Raw genomic sequence first — 23,838 nt, 5'->3', positions numbered from 1 at the left:
TTTCTCTGATCTCACATATTTTAAAATGTTTTTCAACCAATCACACAACTGTTGTCATTGACCTGGATTTATGCATCATGCAAATCAGAAGACGTCTGATTTGATGATAAAGCAATGATTTGATCAAACAACTAACAAATTGGCTCAAATTGAAAGATGTAATCACATCACTCCTGATTTAGACTCTTTAAACCAGCTCCAAGTTTAGAAGTTTTAAAACGGATTTTTAAATCGTATTGATTTGAGGCCATGACAGCCTCTACCCGGGTTATCACTGACCTCATGTGACCTATGCACCAGTTTGTACCTTGAGATCCTATTTGCTGTTAATGGATCTGAACCATGTAATATTTGCAGACAAAAATAAGTACAAAACACTGAAGGCTTAAAGTAGAATACATTGTAAACAATACATGGAGTCTAACAAAGATAACATACATTGCTATATTTTTATATAGCATTTCTGGAAGCAAAGAACTTCAAACCGAGTGGTCTAAGTCTCTGATCACACACCATGCAGGCTGTTTTCGGTCAATTGATTGGTTAAGGAGAAGGGGTCCATGTATGGACACGGGGTCACTCTGACATGGTCAGTCTGCGCAAATAAGATACATCATGTTTTTGACACAGAGGCCCCTTACAGGTTGACACCAAGAGGGCCAAACACCATATAAAGAGGATCTGTATCCATAGGGCCTCTGCGAAACACATTTGGTAAAATCATACCTAATGTCCAAAATAACTTCTAAGGCAGAGGTCTGTCAGAAGAGGGAGAAAGAGTGTTTGCAGTCAGAGCCTCGAGACTCTAAAACAACAGAGGGTCACTTGACTCTGTAAGTTCCTCCTCCTACCTGAATTGGTCTTGTAAGAATTTGTAGATAAAGAATAGAAGTAGATGTTACTGGCAATTTTAACCCTTATGTACAAAATGTACTAACATTTTGCTAGTGAATTAGAGTTAGAATAATTTTGAATGAACTACCTTTTATTTACTTTATATCCAGACATTTCAGAATTAATATTTACATAAAATTTGATCTACTTTATAGCACTGTTATACTATGGATTTGTTGAATTTTTAACATGAGCTACTTTTGTCAATACGATTGTTTTAATGTAAGACTTCTATAAAACATGAAATAACAGATGTTTTTACAGAAACAGCACCTTTTATTCCCCCTCCTTCACTGATGTAAGAGGTTGGTTTTCACAGATACAATCTGGTGGGCATTAAATCATATCTAAATCAGTGCTAGCATCAGTACTGCAGACTTTCATTTTAAACACTTAGTCCGACTAAAACATTTTCAAATCGGACATGTGACCTTTCTAATGCATTTTACCTCTTAAACAGTTTGATAGGATTATTAAATGTGTGACTGTATGAGGTATTTTTTTCTATAGTCAGTGTATATAAACTACAGTAGATAGCGGTCAGCAAATCCCCAGTTAGAAGAAGCAGAGACAGGCACCAGCACAGAAGTTAAGTAATAAACTGCTCTGGGTGGGGTCAGCAACAAATGCATTTTAGACATTTAAAAAAGGTGCCAGCCTAGATCCTTAGCTTGTTTGTGTTATTGTGTGACTTCAGTGTTTTAGGGACAGTTCGGATTCCCAAAGTTATACAATAACACAAACAAAAATATGTGAGATCTCCTATGGCGTTTTCATGTAGTTGGTCTTTTAACTTGCTAAAATACCTTTTTTGCTTACCCCGTCCATGGCACATCATTACTTTGCCTCCATGCTGTTTCACCATGAACCTCATACAATCACATATCAAATAATCCAAACTAACCCTTTAAGGCCTTGAAGTAGGTTTATTTCAGCTAGCCTGCAATGCTTGCATATTTTGTAACCACTGCCACAACAGAACATACACTCTTTTAGCCATACAAAGTTGCCTCATGATCGACAGTGTGGCCCGATATATAAAACAATTTGTATATCTGCAGATTACATTTTCAATGAAGTGTCACTGTAAAATGCAATAGCTTTGTAAGAAATACAAAACAGTATTACAGTAAGTTATTTCCCAAAAAAAATCTGTTCTTTTAGACCTTTGAGCAACAGGTAATCATTTGCAACAGTCATCAAGAACCTCTTTTCCCTTGATGATGAACGACATTGTCAGGGTTGTGGCCTTCCTGTGCTGTATTTCCTTCTGATCCTAAAGTCATGATGAGAGAAGTCCTCTTTGGCTTCCCTGCTGAAATGATGTCAAAAACATTAGAAATCAGAACTAAGAAGACTATGGACTATGGAATGTTTTTAACTCTTGACTATACCAATCAAAAAGTTGGCTTTTTTATTGGTACTGTATATTAGATGTCAATTGTAGTATACCTTATTGAAGAATGCAAATCAACACTTTTTTTTAACCACACGAAGGGATATGAATGGTTTGCCTATAAAGTAGTTGTACGGAGATAAGATTAAGTCTTTAGTTGGAAAAAAATGCTTTTTTTATTTTTGTCAGAATAATCATCACAAATTTACCTGGTAGTCCTTGATGAGGTCCTCTCCAGACTCTCCAAGTTATTCCATTAAGCAGGGGATGATAACGTCTCTTCTACCTTTGATATGATGCTGTTCGAGAGACAGACCATCATATAACTGCATATATATTCACTATTGATGGAGAGCGAGCAGTGGTGAAGCGAGCTACAGGCTGAATGTAGAGATTGAGCGTTTTATGATTTAATGCAGTACATACAAGTGTGGTCTTACAGTTTAATTAAATTCAATTAGATAGTATTGGTATAGCATCAAGTCATAATATACATGATCTCAAGGGACTTTACATAGAAGGTACAGATAGAATTATGGTGGGGGAAGCTATTACAGATATTTAACTTTGACCAAATTAACCAAGTGTCACCAGTTATCCATCCATCCATCCATGTACACGTGAGCCCAACATAAGATTATCATCACATGAGTTTTAGACATTACCTGCCTGAGTGAGTCCAGCATAGAACTGTTTTTCGTGCAAGCCACCCTGTCCTTTGTTTGAAAAACAAGTGTCCAAAATGGTTTGCTGGAGAGGAATTGTTGTGATCCTTCTTAATTACTCTAAAACAAAAGGTTAACAAACACAACATAGTTAACCACCATAATAAAACAATACAACACTGCTCTCAGTTTGCAATATTGAGCAGCAACATTAACTGCTATTTTCCTGCATGATACTAGCTACCTGTGGCCTACTCACACACTGAGTTTAGCAGAAGAGCTAACATGAATGTACAAAGTAAATTAAGCATAACCTACCCCAGTGGCTTCACATCTATGAACTGTCTCATCAAATGAGGTATAAAATCACCCAGGAGACGTCTGTCCTCCCCGGTCAAGTGCTGCTGATCTGGCCAGTGTCTAACCTATTGTGTGAAAGGAGCGCAAACTGTCATCTGATGTCACTGGCTGAGCATGAGAGGGTTACGAATTTCCCTCCCATTACCTAAGTAAACTTTATATCATTGTGTCGGGTCGTGCAGTCAATACAGAAGGGTAGTTAATAACTTTTTTGGCATGAATGACAAAAATAAAAACGATAATTCTTAATTTCGAACAAACTTCAAGTAGCAGATTAAATAACACAGCATTTGAAGTAAAAGCACTTAAAAGATATTTGATTGTAGAATTTAAACAAACAAGCTACGTAAACATTAAAGGGCAAAAAATACGTGTCATAATCTCATAATAGTATGATTAAATCACTCAAACAATAATAAGTGGGGTATACAGAGGTCCTCAGGTAGGCAAGTGCTCTCTCATCATTAGCACCAGCACGTCTCATTGGCCTTCTCTTATGGGAAAACAGACAGGAAGGGCATTTCAATTGTATCCTTACCCTGAACTGATCTTTTATGGCAGTTTTTTTCCTTGCATATATCATGTAAATAAATAAGTCACATTGAAAGGACAGATTTGGTGTGCACCACATGACCTTTGGTATACATTATAGACATAGGTCTAGTAATCAACATCTCTCTCTCCACAGATCATTAATTTGCCACAGCAGCTCCCACTTTCAGTTTTGTATTTGACAGAAAACGGTACAACAGTATAATGTCATAATATGTTAGCCTATGATATAATTCACACATCTGTAGCTGTTTACACTCTGGAATGTTTGATCATTTTCATCATGCAGTGCATGACAATTAGTCTACTGAGCTAACACTTGATCTATTTATGCTTTATTTATACACAGACCTGAGAGTAGTACAAGCATGTTGTCCACAGCGTATTCCTTGTCTTTAACCTTTTACCAACAGAAACAGTCCCCGCCAGTGTGTAGTGGTGTCACAAGGTCTCTTTGGTTATACAATACTGTACCAGTCTATGACATATAAAGTATATACACATATGGAGAAACACATCGGGTAATAACCAATGAAGCTAGTGTCTGTTAGAAGACTCCAAAACAGGAGTGGCTGAAAGTGTTGACGTCATCCTGTTTTAAAAGAAAAAAAAAATCATTGTTGTTGATTTGCTGATGTGACAATAAAGGTTTCATTCTGTTTCATCTGTCCAAAGGTCATTCTCTACTAGAAGCACTTTGGCTTGTCAATAAGCATTTTAGCAAACTCCAGCCAGGCTCCAGTCCAGTCCTGTGTCAAAAGTGACCTCTTCTTGGGTCTTTATCCATAGAGTTCACTTTGACTCAGAAAGCAGCATATGTGGCTGAACACCGTTTTTCTTCAATGTCTGTTTCTTTCCATTTTTTGAAAGATTATTATTAAAAAAAACATTAACATCTTTCTTGTAAATATGGGGTCAATTTCCTCCCGTGACCACACAGGAAGTTTGTCCACAGTTTCATGGACCTTACACTTCTTAATATTACAAGCAACTAGGGTGGTGTATAGCTCACCTGGTAGCGCAGCCACCCCAATGAGGCTTGGCCTCATATATTGGCTCTCTGTCCTCTCCAGATAAAATAATAATAAAAATAAAAAACATTTATTATACAAGCGACTATAGTCGCTGGAATTTCAAGCTACTTGGAGATGGTCTTTACCTTGACTAAGCTTGGTAATTATTTTCTTTCTTATCTCCTCAGAGAACTCTCTCCTTGTCTTTCATTGTGATGCACAAAATTATTCTAGGCAGCTCAATTTAAGTGTGATCTCTTATTTCAGGTCTAAATATATAGCTGTATGAATTCACCATTTTGTCTGCACATTCTGTCAAATCAGGTTTATAAAACAATGACAGGAGCAGTACAGAAGAATCGTGAGCACATGTAAAAAAAAATTAAAAAACTCTTTTGTTGAAAACCTTGACAAATGAGCTGAGAAGGAAGTGAATTAATTCCCACAACAATGGCAGCCTGGCTATGTTCACAGCTCAAAGCTACATGCACCAACCCTATACAGCTCACTGATTACTATGTTGTACCACCACTCTCTCTGTAACCCATCCTCCTGCAGCTTCTGCAGAATAAACAAGAACAACGTCATTCGCAGATGATACTTTTATTATTAAACATTTTATCATCCCATAGCTGCTAAATTATATGTTTGAAGGTTAAACCTGGTTCACTGCCTGCTCCAAGGGGAAAATCCACATTATCCCATCTGAATTTGAGCTTCTACACCCTCTGGTCTCCATTTTTATTACAACAGCTAAAATTTGAAAAGTCCTTTAAATTCATTTTACAAATTACTTCAGTTTTCCCTTACTTTTTAATAACAAAGAAATGTAATTTAAGTCATGAATTATTAATAGTTTTTTACTATTTTTGACACTTTATATGTATTTTTATTGCATGATGTAAATGCAATAACTATTGCACTGACGCACTGCAGCCTCCATATATTTAATCAATTTGTGGCATACAAGAATAAAAGAAGCTCTAATGTCACTCTCCTTGGAGATATCATTTGAGGGCTATAGGAGTTAATGTGTTTTTCATGGACTCTGAGGGTGAGCCTAATGTGGTAGACTTCCTGCAGTCTGGTGATTAGTTATATGGTTATGTGTCATGTCAGCATGAGTTAAGGAGATGAACCACTTTATGATCTGTCAGGGAAAAAAAATTGAGGGTAAATGATTCACAAAATGAGCTTCTTCTGATTTTCCTCTGATTAATAACTTTACTTATTATTCCCATTGGTACATTGAAGGCCCCCAATATCAGTTGTATCTATTATAGATATGTCGGTGCCGTGGCTTTCACTTCAGGAATCATTTCCCAGACTTAGTGAGAACTTGTCAGAACTACCATACAGTATTGGTGACATCCACAGCATTATTATTTGCTGCAATTTACCATAGCACTTAGGCATGTCATGTAACTAGAGCTGTCAGTTTTAATAACGAATAACAAATCTGTAATGTTGCTCGTTATCCAAATCAAGTCCATCACTATCTACCTACCTTAAGTCCCAGGGGACTTCTAGTGTAGTAGTTCCTTTCCTAAATGTATGTTTTTGGATTTGTTGCTTTGAAGTTGGAGGACATACCATTTAATATTTGGACCAGAACCACATCGACCAAACCTAGCTTTATGAATTGAACTATGTTCCACCTAAATTGAAACTGCAGGATAATGCACAAATGATAAAGCAGCACACTTGGCAATCTAAACAACCCATGTCATCAAACAGGCCTGTATGATCTAGAAATGTGATTATTTATGTAAGGATGAGCAAAGCATCTGAGAGCAGCATCCAGTATGGTTTGAAAGTCTAAATTCAACAATAATATTTATTTAGCCCAAGTTTATATATATATAAATATAATAACAATACCAAAAATCAATTGGTATGATATTCATGTGTTTTTATTGTTCTGCTGTCATAAATGTGTAATTTCTAGTTATGGGATTTTTTTTTTAACTGGGAAAATTTGATTGCCTATTTAGTCATTTTCTTCCGTTACCTAGGAGAAAAGCAGATATTAGAATAAATATAAGTATAGAAGCACAGTATGAAGTAGATGGTGCATAGAAGCTTAATGACGTGGTCCTCACTACACACAAGGCTTCAGTTAAATACTGATATTGAGCTCACTGCAAAACTGCTAGTCAACTGGGATCATGCTACTGTTACTAGACACTGAGCTGGATGGCTTTGTGGTTAAAGTAAAACAAAGTTTTGTGAGTGAAAATGTTTCTGCCAACAATGTCTTATGCATCAGCCCTTGATCCCACTGGTGGTGCTCCAGCTCCTTCAGCATGACACAGTCAGTCTGAGATATGATTAAAGATGTAGAGAGAGGAGAGATGATTGCTCCTCTGTGCTGTATCCTAACCTGGGGCTGTTGTGTGCACATCTGCACACTCTGAACTACCTCTCTTTGTGCACATTTAGACTGAAATCAACACCTTACTATTACAGGGTTGGAATGATTGAGCCTGAGGCTGCAGCAAATTTGTTATCCAGTTCCCCTAATTTGATCACAGAGAGGCCCAAATAGGATTCATTGCTGATGATCGGATGCAGTCATTGCTGAGGGCGAAAAAATGCCCCTTGAATGTCAATTTGCAGCATTATTTATATTTAGTCTTTTTAATTAATAATTGTTTTAACTTTATATATTCATTAAATTATTTTCTCGGTCTTTTAAGTGGATACACAGCATTTGATTGAATGAATATATTTTATAATTCCTTCCCTAATCATATATTGCCTTGTCCTCTAGTTCAATTATGTCAGCACTCAAACCATCTTGTAATGTTTTAATAATAAAGTAATCAGGATCCTAATTTTGAAATATTGAAAATCTTTATGAGGAATATGCTTTTCTTTTTCTTAGATAAATAGATGATTCAACATTTGTTACACACAGTAAAGTAAACCTTTATACATCTTTAACACTTTTAAAAGTTTAGTATGATACAGTAAATCGATACTGCAGTCAGTGCTGTGTTTGCGTGTCTTGGAATGTGGTTTAGAGTCCTGTTGCTGTGCATGTAGAGGCCAATTTCACTCAACTCTGGGGATTTTGAAGTGAGGCACTTTTCTATTGTAATCAGAGGGTAATTTGGGGTATTCTCACTAATGGCTTTCCAAAAGGGGAGAACAGATAGATTGAAGGCTGAAAGCAAGGGAATGGATTTTGTACCTGTGTGTTGGAGACATATTTTGGGAGCTTCCCTAGATTAGCAATATGGTTCTAGTACTGTTGTGTAACTAACTTGTTTTGGTCTATTTTGGGTTTATTAAATTGTATTTAATCTCTTTTAAGGAAATGGTCTGGCACCCTGCTTTTAGATTTGTTAGGACTTTAGGGACAGCAGGACTCAATGTGCAGAACACAAGAGTAGAGACACAAAGTATAGAATTAAAAACTTTTAGTTTAAATGGATAGTGGGCTAGTTACAATAGAGAGGGGTATCAAACTAAGAGAACTCAGTGGGTCTCTGGAATATTTCTGTTGTGCTGTGGTGTTGTAGGGAGATGCAGGAGACTAGAAGATTCGACCTAACATATATTGGACACATTTTCCAACCTAAAGGAAAAAGGGCAAGAAGAAAATAAACAAACCTCATGCTGGGAGATGCATATAGGCAGGAAAATAAAAGCTTTGATTAAATACTTGCAAGTAAAAACATGCCATCATGCACTGTACATGTTTGCGACAGGTGCAGCCCATTTCTGCGGGGCAGAGTAATCGCACCAAAGATATCTCACAAAGACTCCACAGCTCACTTCTTTGCGTGACATTCACTTTTCATTTTTTGAGTACCTCCGAGCAGACTTGCGGCATTCCACCTGCTGTAGAAGAACAGCTCATTGCCCAATCTCTAGACATTTGTTTTCAGTGTGAATGGAAAGTGAGGAGCTGAGTCACTGGTGATGACAGTCTCCAGCTCATTGAAGGACAAAATATAGTCCTCACTTTGGACCAGCTGCAAGTTACCCTGGCTCAAGTCGCATCTTCTCTCTCCCATGTTCAGAGACTTCAGGAAACTTAGGAGATCCTGCTTTTGCCTTTACATGCTTGACCATACAAACAAGGACCTGCTGCCAGACAAGCTGCAGTGGTGTTATATGGTACTCCTTAAACAGGTTAGCACAAAATGTTTGACTTTTCTTCCTCATTTTATACAGGTACATTCATCAGTTATCTTACCCAGCTGGATTATGACCTTGTAAGAACCCTCACTTGTCTATCTGCTTATGGTCATTATTAGAGAACAACAACATCATTAGCTGTCCTTGCTGTCGGCTGTGCTGAATCTGAACCTAAATCCTGCATCCCATGTGAAAATACCAGTGGTTGTTAAGCCTATTGACATTTGATCGTAGACTGTGTGGGCCCTTTCCCTATAAAGCTGCTATGAAGCAGTTATTTGTTATTACTTATATCTTCACAAATAGCTGATGTTTAAAAGCACACACCTAACCTCACATCCTTGTTCTGAAACATCAGACTTCATGTGTGTCTGCATACAAAGCACAGGTTTATTAGAGCTGTTTTATGCTTAATTATCTGTTGTGTGCTATCTGTACAGAGACAGCTTGTGACTGGGCAGATGGATACAATGGTTAATGCCGTCTGTAAGTCAGGAGACCATAGCCACAAAAGCAGACCATTGTTCTCACCTGTTTGTGCATGTCCTTCTATAGTTATGAAGTCCATTTTAGTTCAATACCATCACTGTGAGGACATTTTGACAAAGGGACATTTTGGCTGGTCCTCACAAATTCAAAGGCTTGTTTGAGGGTTAAGACTTGGTTTTAGGGGTTTGTGTTAGAATTAGGTTTAGGTTAGGGTAAGGCATTTAGTTGTGATGGTTAGGTTTAGGGTCAGGGGCTAGGGAATACATTATGTCAATAAGTGACCTCACAACTATAGAGAGGAAAGTGTGTGGGTGTAAGACAAAATAACTCAACAATGCTGTAATAGATTTTCATGATATACTCAGATACATGTTATCATAAAGTTTTTCATTTGTTTCATTGCATTGAGTCACATTACATTCTTTTTTTTGAACGAATAAACTCAGCAACATCCTTCTAATATGTCTCCTCTGCTACTTACACACTACACAATAAAGTGAGTATGTTTATCTGTGTTAAATAAGTCACTTTGAAGGATATAGTGCCAGTCTTGAGCCAAGTGGAAATAAAACGACGAAATGCACCAGTGCAGACCATCACATGTTGTAATAACAATTTTGATTTGAAAAACAAGTTCAATTAAATAACGGCCTATATTACTATTTTTATCATCATAAGCATTTAGTCACGGTGGTTCAAGAGCTCCATCTGGGCCCCAAGCTGCTCATTCCCACCGGTTCTGATTGCTATCAGCACCTTTTAAGAAAATTCCTGCCATGACGATAAAGGAAAGAGGAAGCATTACCAACCTGCTCCCATCTACTTCATGCTGCTAACAGACAGTCTGTCAGTCCAAACGCAGAGCTGTGTGGAAAGACTAGCATGTGTGTGTCTTTTATTTTAATAATGCTCTATAGAGCCCAAACAGCCTTGCTAATTTGTTTATATTAAATGTAGATTATTGAGGTTTTGTCAAATATTTTTTACATTGTTTTAATCTCTCAGACTCACATTCCTCTCTGCTTGACCTTTCAGGACATTGGGCCTCATTCACCAATATCTTCTTAAGAAGTCTCCTAAGAAAACTCTGTCAGAATCATGACGCGTTCCTAAACTCCAGAATTGTTTGCACCTGCTCTAATATTTATTAATGCCATGTCTTCATAAGTTCTTAAATAGCTACGGTAAATGCCAGAAAGTCAGAATTGGACAGAACATTTTAACTAAAAGCTGAAACCTGTCTGTCTTGTTTAGGATAATATGATAAAATATGGAAATTGAAATCTTACAATACAATTGCAGATAAAAGAAAACAGATTATTTGCACTAGCATGTCAGTCAATTGTGCATAAGAGTGCCTATCAGAGAAGGCCAAAGTAATGGGTGGGAGCACATAGCTGTCAGTCAATACATGAACGTGCTTTTGTTCTAGTACTGCTTCTCTTCCATCATAATCCTCAGGTCACCATTAGCTGCTGGAAAGCATTGCTATAGCATAAGCTGAGTTAGCAAAGACAACATAGACGGAGGGTGAAGAGCTGGTTGGAGTGTGGCGAAGCAGGCTGAGGTAAGGGTGGAACGAGCGACGTCTCATACAAGCACTAGATGTAATTCCAGAACCTGTATTTTTTAACTTCAATGGTTGAGTTGATGCGGCAGTGCAAGCCATAGTAAGATAAGATGATGCAAACACTGATGTTATGCTTTTGACATGCAGTGTCAGAAAAAGGCCGCACACAGCATCAGTTTCGACATGAAGACTTGAACCGTGTCAGTGAAGGGTTCAGACATGATAACAGAGAATTACTACCTGACAACTGACATATCCTGCTACCACCTATCAGTGTAACTTACAAGGACCTACAGATGAGATTTCTCCACTGCAAACTGCTGGAGGAATGGGAATGGGATGTAGCAGGGACTGGATCATTTATGTCTTCCATTGTACACAGCTTGATGTGATTTGAAGTCAGTGACTGTTCGTCATTTAAATAAAGCTGGATCATCTTTTGTTAGTCCATGAGGAGTTGAACCGTTTTCAGATCTGGGTTTTGTGTCTGACACGGCACAAGCAGCAGCAGCCACTGAAATGGAAATCTTACTCTTCTGACATGCAAGCAAATGTGAGTTGTAGTTGTACATTCTACCACATTCAGGCATGAATTCAAAAATAAAGAAATCCCCATGGTAACATCGACTGCCTAGCTCCCCCCGCTCTCCCCCGGATATGCACTGACAAAGAGATGAATAAAAAGAAGTCAGTGCCAGAGGGCAGTGTGAAACAAAAGCCCCACCCCACCCACCCACCCGCTTGTCAGAATCAATATTGGCATGAATGACAAAGACAGAGGATCTCTAAAGAAAACTGCGAGATTGAATATGGCGCTGGAAATGACAAGTGACAAGCGAGCCTCTGTCTCAAGCTGACAGACGAGCTAACAACTAGAGACCTCCGTGACAGATGCTCTCCAACACGTCAAGAAAAGAGAGGTCGCTGGGGACCGAGATGACAGCACCCAAAACCACATTAATTCGCATAAAAAAACAAAAGGCCGGCCTCTGAGTAAAGGAAACTCTCTGCTCACCCCTCTGGCTCTACATTTAGAGAACAAAGAGCCCTTCTGCTTTCATCGAGATTGAACCACTTTCTTTTGCAAAACCTCCTCCATTTCTTTTTATGCTCTTTTCATTTCATACTTCAGGAACACTTTGTAGGACTATACTGTCTACAGCACATTCTACAGTCTCATAAATCTACAGTAATGTAGACTGACGTGATACTCTCCATAATCCTTGATACCATATTTATTAGAAATGGTTATACTTTGTGCAATATCCGATATGATACAATAAAACATGATGTACCATTGGGTAACTTTAAGAAAGCTATTTGGGTAAATTTTTCTCCTCAATAGGAAAAATCTTCAGGAGAAAACTTAATTTCCAACTTAAATTAAATTTGCCCTTTTTTTCTGCCCACAGCACAAATTCAAGATTGTGAATAACATGTCCTGGTCTGTCTTTTTTTGAAAAATACAATATATTTATTGAAAAATGGAGAGATGTACTGGGGTCAGAAATTAAACCAATACTGCCTGTATTTACAAGTCAGATCTTATTTGAGGAAAAACTAAATGAGTAAGAGATTTATCCTCTGACCTAAGATGTAGGTCGACTTGCACCTATGATGAAAGAGATTATTTTTTATACTACTAAAGTTAAGAAATATAGCAACTAATACAGAACAACACAATTTGAGCAAACAGTTATTTACATGTGTCAGAATTCTGAGAGGAAAGATAAGAGGTCATCAAAAGCATTTTCTTTTTAGATAATGTAGCTCTGGTCAGTGGTAACATTTTACCAGATGAAACTGGACTAAAGGTCAGGAATCATTTTTGGCAGACATGAATATCTGTAATGGATTCCATGGCACTGGCCTTCAGTTGAAGGGGTGTGTTGCTGTGGAACTGGTGGGCTGGCAATCGACAGTAGTTGTCAGGATGAACCTGTGTACAGAGAAGCCTGAGCTCCTTCACACCCAGCTTTCACTGTTGAGTCAACTCATGATAAATGAAAGCTTCAGCCTATCATTTCTGAGTATGTCCTCAGACCTCATTACTGAGATCCTGCTCGTCTGCTTGTCTTTGGGCTGTTGTGATGAAATACATGGTGGCCAAACCATGCCTTTGTTCAGCTACTCTCTCGTGGGCCCACAGGGGCTGAGATGATGAAAAGATGAACACATCCTCTCAAAAACCAACCTATACTCAAACACAATCTATATTTGATTCATTTTTGGAATAAAACAGAGAAAAACAAGACTGACTGATGTGAAATGAAATTGAATAAAAAACATAGGTGAGTAAACAGTTTCACTTTATCACACATGGAAATCAGTTTTTTTCAAGTAATCTGAACTGAAAGTCTCCGACCAGCTTTAGTGTTCCTTTTTTAAATGTTTATGATGCTGATTATTTTGCAATTATTGTATGTCCTGTGAATACAAGTTTTGAGCATATCATTTTAATTTAACTGTAAAGCAGCATTTTTTTGGGCTAATAACCTAGTGTTTACTTTGTTTTCCAGCCCATAAAACCTTTTGGAAATGCTGGTCGTCTTGTTATAGTTTGGGTACCTGCGTAAACACTGTTTCCTAATTCACATTTATCCTCCTCTAGTGTGTCAAATATAAACATACCTTTAAAGAAAAGTTCACAGAAGTTTATGGATGTGTTTAATTAAACATTTATGTAACTTTTTCTAATGCATCCTATCTTGGTGATAAAGACAGAGTCCAAGACATTGAATTTATTTTTGTTCCAACTAGGATCTTAAGAGCTGACATTAATTACCTTAAGGTTCACAGGGACTACATTTTCAGGAGTTGTGGAAAAAAGACAAGAATATTTCAACCATATCAAAAAGAAAGTGAGTGGTTGTTACAATTTTTATATCCAACCTGAAATTGTATCTCCTGGTTGAAGTCTGGCAAAACCAAGTACGAATAATCCGAAGACAAACATCATATATGTAGACTGCACATGAACATGGGTGATCCAACACACGAGGGAAGCCCAGGGCAAGAATAAGCAGTGGAACCCCGCCCCTAACAGGTTGACTTATCCTATCAAGTCGAGCACACATTAGACAACATGTGACATCTTCAATCCAAATGTATTTAAGCCGAGAAACTTAGGACCTATATTTACTCTGTGCCATAAAATGTGGGGTAATTTTACAAAGATTAACAGTAGCTTTTTGTTTTTAAAACAGTTTATATATATTTGTCTAGGGTTATACATAGTGCAGACAATATCAACTGAAAACATAAGCAAAGGTATTAGATCACAGTCTCCTACACTTGTACCTTGACTAAACTTTAATTGATTACAAGTGATGTACATGTACATGTAAGTTTGTTTGAATTTTCATCATTGACTGTTCAACCTTTAACTGACAAAGAATGTTGTCTGAAAAATAACATTAATTTAAACAATTGAATATAATAATATAATAAAATGATATAATACTATATAAATAGTAATCAGATGCTCTTCTCGAGACCCTTTAGCTAGATGCAAATCCCTGTCTTCCTGCAACATCAGAGCCATCTGAGCAGGTGTTCTCCTCTGCAGGTCTCACAGTTAAGATAATTTTACAAACTTAACCCCCCCCACAGCATATAAAAGTTGAGCTATTTCTGAATAAAAACCAATAGACAAGCTTTGGTCTAGATGCTGAGGATAGAGGTAGGCCTGACCTGATTATGAAGGTTGATTGTTGTAATTGCACACTTACGGTGATATACTGAGTCCTGCCCATGAGGCCAGAGCAAGCTCCTGGTCCTGGTGGCTTGTCACCTTGAGGCCAACATCAGCCCTCAGTCTCCTTGTGTGTGTGACCTCGTAGCAGCTCTCTCCGCTGCCTTTTAACCTGCAGAGTAACAGCTATCAGTTAAGCTGATTACCCGCTTGGTACAGCTGGAGGTGCTCCCTGAGCAACCTCCCGTCCCACAAGTGGTTTGTCAAAAATTAGCCCGATGTGCTTCTTTCCTCATCAAACTCTCAGATTTTCAGCCATGGTAGTGGAGCTGGTCTGGGGATGGCACTGTGGGTCTGCTGCCCCACCACTTTGTTCTTAAGGTAGCAGCTAATGGGTGGATTGCATTGCATTTGCACGATGCATGTTCATTGCACAATGAATTGTAATCTATTTGGTGATCCCGTAAACTATCATCAAGCGCCTTCATCAGTTTGTCCAGTCCCTTGGGTTATTAATATACTTTCAAAACAGCTGACATCCCAGGTGTTAACTGACTAAACTATGCTCCTAAGTAAACATTATACCTGTATCGTAGTAACATTGACAATAAACACCAAGTTGCTGTCAGACTGATGTGGAGAATAACTCCACTGAGGCTAGAATTCATGCTAGTAGGATTAGCAATGTGACCTCATATCAGGCTCTCATAGGAAGTAGTGCCAAGATGCCCAGCGTAGTATTTGTTAAGATACATTGGGAGGTCTGGTTATTTATTTATTTTTGGGTGTAAGTGTATTATTAGGTGGAAAGGAGATCATAGGGAAAGACTGACACTACACAAGGGGGTGGGGATAACCCCCTTTTAACTGGACAACTCATTACACCTAGAATTGGGCAGAGGGTTTATTTTGATATCCGGGCAGCTTATATCACCCGGATCCCGGTCACAACCTGTTCCAGAGACTCCCGTCCGGAAAAAGGTTCCGGGCCATCAGGACTAAAACCTTGCGTCACCTGAACAGTTTTTTCCCCATGGCAGTGGGGCTCACAAACAAGCCCCCTGCATCACACTGACTCTGAATCACACTGACTCTGCTGACCCCCCCCTTGCACATAATTTATAACTATATTATTGGCATTATCACCAATCTCTGCACCTTAGAACCGCACGTAACTCTTACTGTATATATCGTTGTTCGATATTGTTGTTTGTATATTGTTGTTTGTACAGTGCACCAACCACACCAAGGCAATTTCCTGTATGTGCAAATATACATGGCAATAAAAATAATTCTGATTCTGATTCTGATTCTGATCACATGTCTGCTACAGACATACCCTTCCGTGTTACAGGGTTTCATGGCTGTGAGTAGCCCATACTGGATAATAGTTTGCAGTGGCGATTTTAGCCGGAAATTTCTAATGGGGCAATTTTGTATGATGTCATGTCACCGTCACAAATATAGAGGTAGCTGATTATTATAAGCAGTAGGCCTATATAGACCAGTAAGATATACTATGGTCTGCATTTTGAGTGCCAGCAGGGAGCAGAAATCCTATTTCAAATACAATTCACATGCTTTTGCGCTCAGCGCGACAAAAGATGTTGCCTATAATACAGCATTAAAGTAAAATGATTGCAACAAAGTAAAAAGATTAGACAGACAAATAGCTTCACATCAACGTCAACATCAATACTCTGAATAAAGAGCTTTAGGAGACGTAATGCTACTTTAAAAAGCTGCTCTTAAAATGCAGATGTGACTTAAAATACTCACATTTAGTGAAACCTCTCCACAGAGTCGTGTTCACTGACGGGGGCTAGCCTGTTAGCCTGTTAGCTTGTTAGCTCAGGTGAAGCTGAGCAGGCAACAGGCTAGGAGCTGGAGTCGCGTTTCGCATTATTCGAGTCGAGTTGCTAGGCAGATTTCGTGGGACACATCTGAAAGTGCAATGAATTGAGCTTTCTGCACAGCAGCGCCATCTGGATCTGGTGGGGCACCCCTAATGTAGAAACGCCACTGGTAGTTTGGTTTCATAAAGGTCTTCTGTTGCATATGTTGTGTAAATGAATCAGATGGTAGTAACTCACTGTGCAGCAAGCTGCAGCCACACAGCACAGTGTTCCAATTCAAAGTTTAAAACTGATCAATATCAGTGTATGACAGTGTGTTTACTCTGTAGTGCAGATAGAATATAATGTTGATAGAAGATGTAGTTTGCTACTTGTGTTGTTAAGTTCAGTTAAATCAATACCTGTCCAATAAATTTCTTCCTCTCGTTGTATTACACCTTAGCACTGATTTCCATATTTCACAAGACAGGACAGTGACTAAATGACAATCAAGGCATCTTTATTGGTTGATGTGTGACTCATATGTGCTAAAGAGCAACAACAATATAAAAATTACATTTGAGAGCTAGATCAAAAACTGTGTGTGAGGTTTTGAACAATGACTATGTATGATATACTCGACTTTTTGTCATCTGCCCTTTTTTAAGTCGTTGAAGTGCTGGTGAGTTCTGCCATGTATTGGTAAGGATGAATAATTGCTAAGTGTTAATGTCGAAACTATGCTAAATAATTCAAGATTATGCTGCTTCCTCGTTCTTCTGACAAACAGCAAACAAGCATGTTTGTCAAAAGATCTTTTAAGTTGAGTTCAAGTTTAACCATATTGCTGAAAGTAAAAAAGTATTTTCTATTTTAAAAATAACTGGATAAATTAAATGAGCATAACATATGTGTCTCAATCTTTGGTAATCTAAAATGTTCCCTCCACATCCTGCCCTGGAGCCTAGTCTTAATATTGGTCGCGCCACAAATAAATAACACATATAAATACTGTTGTTAAAATAGAGGAAGGTTGTCAGGAATCTATTACTGAATAGAATGAGCTGTAAAGCCTCCTCAATCTATCTTTGACACCAATTGAGTGTGTAGCATTAAAATAGGGTTAACATGAGGCTATATCAAAGCAAAATACATTGAAAAAGATGTCCTGCAGGGCACCTAAATATTTCAGGACATATACATTTCCTTTTCTCCCCTCTCAATGCAGAGATGGAGGTCAGAGAAATGGCACATATAAAATTCACTTAGTATGCTGATTTGTCTGAGTCCTTTCAGGCAGAGCCTTTAACAGCTTTCGTTTTCCCATAAAGGAATTCAATCCCGTGGCAGAGAGGTGCTGGGGAGCGGCAATAATCATGCAGCTTCAGAAGCCCCTAAGCTCATGTTATGATTAAGGCAAACTGTCAAATGCTAAATAGAAAAACATTATGGTCTCTCTTTTTGGGAAATGCACCTGTCATTCCATATTGGTTGTATGCATACCCTGGAACAGGCTGAAAACATTCTCTGTCACTTTTACTTTCCTAGCACATATCTCTCAAAAGCTGGATAAATAAAGCAGTGCATTGAATGCTGTACGGGTCACAGCTCCCCAACAGCACCAAGCGTGTTCTCTCTGCTTCCTAGCCTCTATCCCCCTCCAGTCACTGGGAAAGCGGCTTTGACTACAATCCATGATTACAAGGATTAGATTGGCTGCTTAAACTCGAGGAGCAACTCTAATGCAGTTTCAAATCTAAATGGCCTTTCCAATGGCAGACTGCCATTGCCAAAAGACTAAGAGGCAATGGAAAGAAGAAAGGGTGATTAAGCAGGGAGCACATTTTTGGCATGACTTCGAAAGTATTTCACCGTAAAAGGAGCCAAGTCAACTGCAAATAATATTTGGAACTGCAGGATACGCAGTATTTGGAGGAAAGCCAAGAGCAGCCCTACACAGCCTCTCAAAGATGAACTTTCGAAAAATAACACACTTCTGTAGTAAATGGTGCATTTCAACCCATAATTAGGCCGTTAATTTGAGAGGATCATTATTGCTTTTTCAAGAATCTTTATCTTCATCAGAAGATAGTGGAAAAACTGTCCACAGTTGGCATCCTCAATGGTTACAAATTATCTCACGGTCTTTCACTAATTTTGCTTTCCCGAAGCCAAAACACATTAGATGAGGCTTTCCAAGGCATTTACCCACAGTGGCCTTTACAATTAGGCCTCTTAGGCCTCATGCAAGCTGGAAATATGTAACGATGTCAAACATAGCTGAAGCAGTGTCTCTATCAGATACACCTGTTCTCTTCTATTGTCTTAAATAACCACGATTAGCAAAAACAGGAGTTAAGAGGAACTGCTGCCATCAGTATCCATCCAGGTCTTCCCTTGAGTTGTAATAACTCACATCTCAATGCAGCAAACAGTGCAACTCAGGCTCATTAGTGAGGCTCACCTGTCTCCATCACAGTGCCAAACAAACAAATCACATGTTGGAGGAAGTCAGGCAGGGTCTCCTGCGCCAGAGCAATGAGCAGAGAGGAGAGCCGGCGCAGCATGCCAAGAGGTGCAGGAAATAAATCTGGAAATATGGTGTTATTCAAATCCAGAGAGACCCTGAGGGGGCCTCTGGTCACTGTGAAGATATCAATTCAATTTTACATTAAAACAGTCAGTGATACACAGTTTGATATCTGAATACATTCAAGATTGAAAACTGAAAAATGGAAAAAAGTGGAAATCTAGATCATTTTCATTTCAGCTCATGACTCAGTCATTTATATGCTCATAATGTTCATCTGGAGCTGTCAGCGTCTGTTTTCACCCCAGTCTGAGAATCAAAGGCAGGAACAAATGTTTTCTGTGGCAGAGAAGGAAACAATATAGTTTTAATTTTTTTAATTAACAAAAGATATAACGTACTTAAGGAAATTAACGACTGTGGAACGCATAAAGAAAACCATCCAATCGCACAGATATCAACCAAGGATTTGGCCAGAGGATGTCGCTAGTTTTGACACTCATCAGATGCTTCAAAACAATACAGTCACAATTGCTGTTATTTTGCCTATGTCACCAGTCTGCTGTTAAAAATTTATGATTCTTGACTGCTCCATTTTTGATATGTAGAATAACTCTTGTTTAGCCTCAGTCTGTTAGGGCATTCAAACTTTACACTGCGGACCGTCACCTGAAGATAAATTATTGCAGTAAAACCCGAACACTAATAAAGCAATGCCTTATTCAAAGTGCCTAAACTAATAGATTACTGAAATCAAACTTTATTTGCAAAGGTTTCATGTCAATTTGTAACATGACTAAGTTGACTTATTTATGAAATTAATTAAATTTCATTTGTATAGCACCAAATCATAACATACATTGATGGATCTAATTCACATTATCATCCTTGAGGTAAACTTGACCCTATTCAATGTTTAACGTCTTTAAATAAATGGTTGACACAATTTTTCTACCTCAGATTTGATGAATTTTCCTGATTTGATGGGGACAACTGGTTTAACATAAAATTGACATTATTATATGTTTTAAATGTTCTTTATGGATAGTATAGGCATCGTGTTCTTTGTGGTCAATTTGTTTAATATTAATAACAATAAACGCTTGAATTTATATATCACCTTTTAAGAGAACCAAGGATGCTTGACATATGTACGTTGCAACAATGGAGAGAGTAAAATAATGTAATTTGCACAAAACAGGATAGAAATAAACAGTACCAATGGCAGGGTGGAGTGTTTAAAGAGTAGGATTGGATGTTAAGGCCTTGTTGATGGATGATACGACCAGCATATAGCTGTATAAAGCATATCAGAAGTATCCAAATGTCACACTGTTACCCAACATTTGAACGTGTTGGATCCCGAGCCCGCTGCAGCTGAGAAACACCTGCTCAGAATAATAATAATCATGATCAGAGTAATAATAACAATAATCATAATATGGTACAATACCATACGAGAAACAGTTAACACGCAGGCGGAGAAGACGGATGACAAGGAGCTCTCTTAATCAACTCAACTCCTGCATTCGAATTCAGAATTTATATTTTGAGGCCATGTAGGATTGTTGCTATTTATTTTATTTTTGAAGACTTCCTCCTCGAGACGTTTGCGCTCCTTGTGGCCACGGAAGTTGCTCTGAAGCACCACGGCTGCTTTTGTCTCGTCCTGGTCGCTCGATGTTAAAGAAGCTTCTTGAGTTTCCTCGTTTTCTTCTGCTCCATCGCTGCAGACGTCCTCTGATGTTTCCAAGTCTTCCTCAGCTTCAGGGCTGATCACTGTTGGCGCCGCTTCTTCACCAGTTGCACTTTTCTTAAGTTTCTTAGCAGGGATTTTACATTGGGAGGCCTGTGTTCTTTCTCTTCATGCCCATCGTCATGCTAATTCGTAGTTTAAAGTAGGGGAGAGCGGGGTAATGTGAGACATCGGGTAATCTGAGACACTCCCTGTATCTAGGCAACGGAACACATTTGTGGTCATGTGACCATTATGTTTTAAAGCCCCTCCCATTCCCCCCTTACCATGAAGGAGAAGTTGGTGCTGGTGCTGTGGTAAGTATGTTTTTTCACAAAAATGTTTTTTTTTTGCATGTAAAAATAAATTTTCTTGCTTTGAACTTAAACAACTGTTGTGTCAAAACAAATTGAATCAGTTAGAAAAACTTATATCATACATGTTGATGAACTTCCAACATATAAAACCATCTGATTGATGCTAGCTGAAGATTAGCCTGAATTGCTAAGAGATGTTGTTTTTTCTAAAATGGTGGCTGTGGGGTAAAGTGAGACATGAAGCACAAGTTAAGTTTATTCTTAAACATATTTTAGTGTAATATTACATCACATATGTTTTATTTTTAATGTCATAAACATTGTAGAAAAGCCATCATGCCAAGAAACTACACCAGGAAGACAACCTGGGGCCAAACACCCCTCGCAGAGATGGAGAGTGCAGCCGCTGAGGTCATGCAAGGAAAGAAGTCCTTAAGAAAAGCTGGAAGGGATAGAAATATTGATAAGACAACACTCAAAAGATTCATAAAGAAAAAAGAGAAAGGGGAAGTAAAATCATTAGCCTGGGGTGCAGTAGCTGAGGCAAAGAAAATATTCACAGATGAGATGGAGGAGGAGCTTGCCAAACACTTGAAACAACTAGCTGACCAGTTCCATGGCCTTTCTCCAGTTAAGTGTCGTGAACTGGCATTTGAATACTTAGAGAAAAACAATATCCCTGTCCCTGCCAATTGGACAAAGTAACAATGTGCAGGTAAGCTAGGGTGTGCAAGAGATCACATGAATCATAATAATCATAAATGTGCTTAATTGACCAAGCCCCATGATTCTGTTACTAGTCCGATATTAGTTTTGGAATGTGTGGTTGTCAATCTAGCTGTCAGGATTTTAACTATTACAAGTTAAATTTACAAATTGTGTTGTTATGGTAGTTTTAAAGTGGAAAAAAGTAAGTGGATCACTTTACTCCATGGATTTCTCTGGTCTGTCTCACCTTACCTCGGCTTAGGGGTAAAGTGAGACACAAGACCACTTTTTAAAAAACAATCATATTTTCACTGCCCTTCGTCCTGAAGACTTTCTGATAATTTCCTTTGCTAGGAAATATCCTGAATTAATGGGAAATGTGTACATTTTACTGATATATTATTTTAGCTCGCCTAGAGGGGAGCAAATGTAAAAAAATTCTCACATTACCCCACTCTCCCCTAACATCTAAGAAAAAGTTTTTTCTGCCACTGAGGTTTGGTCACAGCTTTCTGACAGCAATTTGAAATTCAACACATTGCCTTCCTAAAATGGAAAAATTATTATCAGAGAAACAAGATAGGGCTGACAAGAGTGTCACACAAAGACACATTTCGTACCTGAAACATAAACTTGTGTAACAATTTTGATTATAACAATTTTCTGGAGGTTTAAATTTCTAAAAGGATAAACAGTGTTAGTACAATTGAGAAAAAGAGGAGGGTTAAAGAAGTTAAAATAAGGGGAAAGGTGAAGGTCTACATTTTGACCGCAAGCTTATGAATTCCATATGAAAACAGTGTTATAACCAACTCATTCTACCAGACCTTGACAGTTGAGTCATAATTCAGTTTATGGTAGAACTACACTCAATGATTTTTCTGTTTTGCTTGGACCCTCTGTTCGGATACCTGTTTGCATGCGCTCCAGGTTCACCGCTCAGCCTGTCTGTACAGCCACATCCAGCCTGTCTGTCTCTATATTGGAATCACTGTCCATCTCTTGAATCATGGTAAATGGTAAATGGTTTTGTATTTATATAGCGCTTTTCTAGTCTTGATGACCACAAAGCGATTTACAGTACAGTTTTACATTCACCCATTCACACACAAATTCATACAGTGCATCTATTCGCAGCACTTTGTTATTCTATGGGGGGGCCATTCAGGGTTCAGCATCTTGCCCAAGGACACTTCGGCAAGCAGATGGGTCACACTGGGGATCGGACCGCCGACCTTCAGGTTGAAGGACTACCACTCTACCCCTCAGCCACAGCCGCCCCATCATACCTAACACCGTCCAGCCTAAGCCACTCTATTGGGCCTCTTGACCACTGTTTAAAAAATAAGTGCAACCCTCTTCCATCCAAACCTCATATTTGCAAATGTTGCAATAATTTTCTTTACGTAAATATAATACTATATACATAACATGTTATATATTCATAATGCTGTAGGCCCACAAAATAATGTATTTTAATAATATAGATGATTGTGTCACTTTAAATATCAATCAATCAATCAAATTTTATTTGTATAGCCCATATTCACAAATTACAATTAGTCTCATAGGGCTTTAACAAGGTGTGACATCCTCTGTCCTTAACCCTCAGCAAGAGGGGTAAGGAAAAACTACTAAAAACCTTTTAACAGGGTAAAAATACGTAGAAACCTCAGAGAGAGCCACATGTGAGGGATCCCTCTCCCAGGACGGACAGAAGTGCATTAGATGCCACGTGCAGGAAAACATCATCAAGATTAAAGTCTTCAAGATTAAAGATTAAAGTCTCTAGCAGCATTTGATGAGGGTAAGCCTCCCGAAGGACAACCCAAACATGACATGCCAAGCAGTCCCGCTGCAATCACAGTCCATGGTCAGCAACCAGCAGGACCACGATCCACCATCCAGACCAGACCACGATCCACCATCCA

General features: G+C 38.4%; 1 long non-coding RNA gene across 1 annotated transcript; it reads right to left on the bottom strand.

The window, feature by feature from the left end:
* Window positions 1-868: 868 nt before the first annotated feature.
* Window positions 869-14,954, bottom strand: LOC128455588 (uncharacterized). The gene is made up of 5 exons (XR_008341745.1): window positions 14,820-14,954; window positions 3,274-3,380; window positions 2,956-3,075; window positions 2,500-2,589; window positions 869-2,209 (listed from the first exon to the last, which is right to left on the bottom strand). It is a non-coding gene; the product is annotated as an uncharacterized LOC128455588 (long non-coding RNA).
* Window positions 14,955-23,838: the final 8,884 nt, after the last annotated feature.

Source organism: Pleuronectes platessa, chromosome 2 (assembly GCF_947347685.1).
Source record: "Pleuronectes platessa chromosome 2, fPlePla1.1, whole genome shotgun sequence".
Lineage (NCBI taxonomy): Eukaryota > Metazoa > Chordata > Actinopteri > Pleuronectiformes > Pleuronectidae > Pleuronectes > Pleuronectes platessa.
The sequence above is the reverse complement of the archived record's forward strand: the minus strand, read 5'-3'. Positions and strand labels throughout refer to the sequence as shown.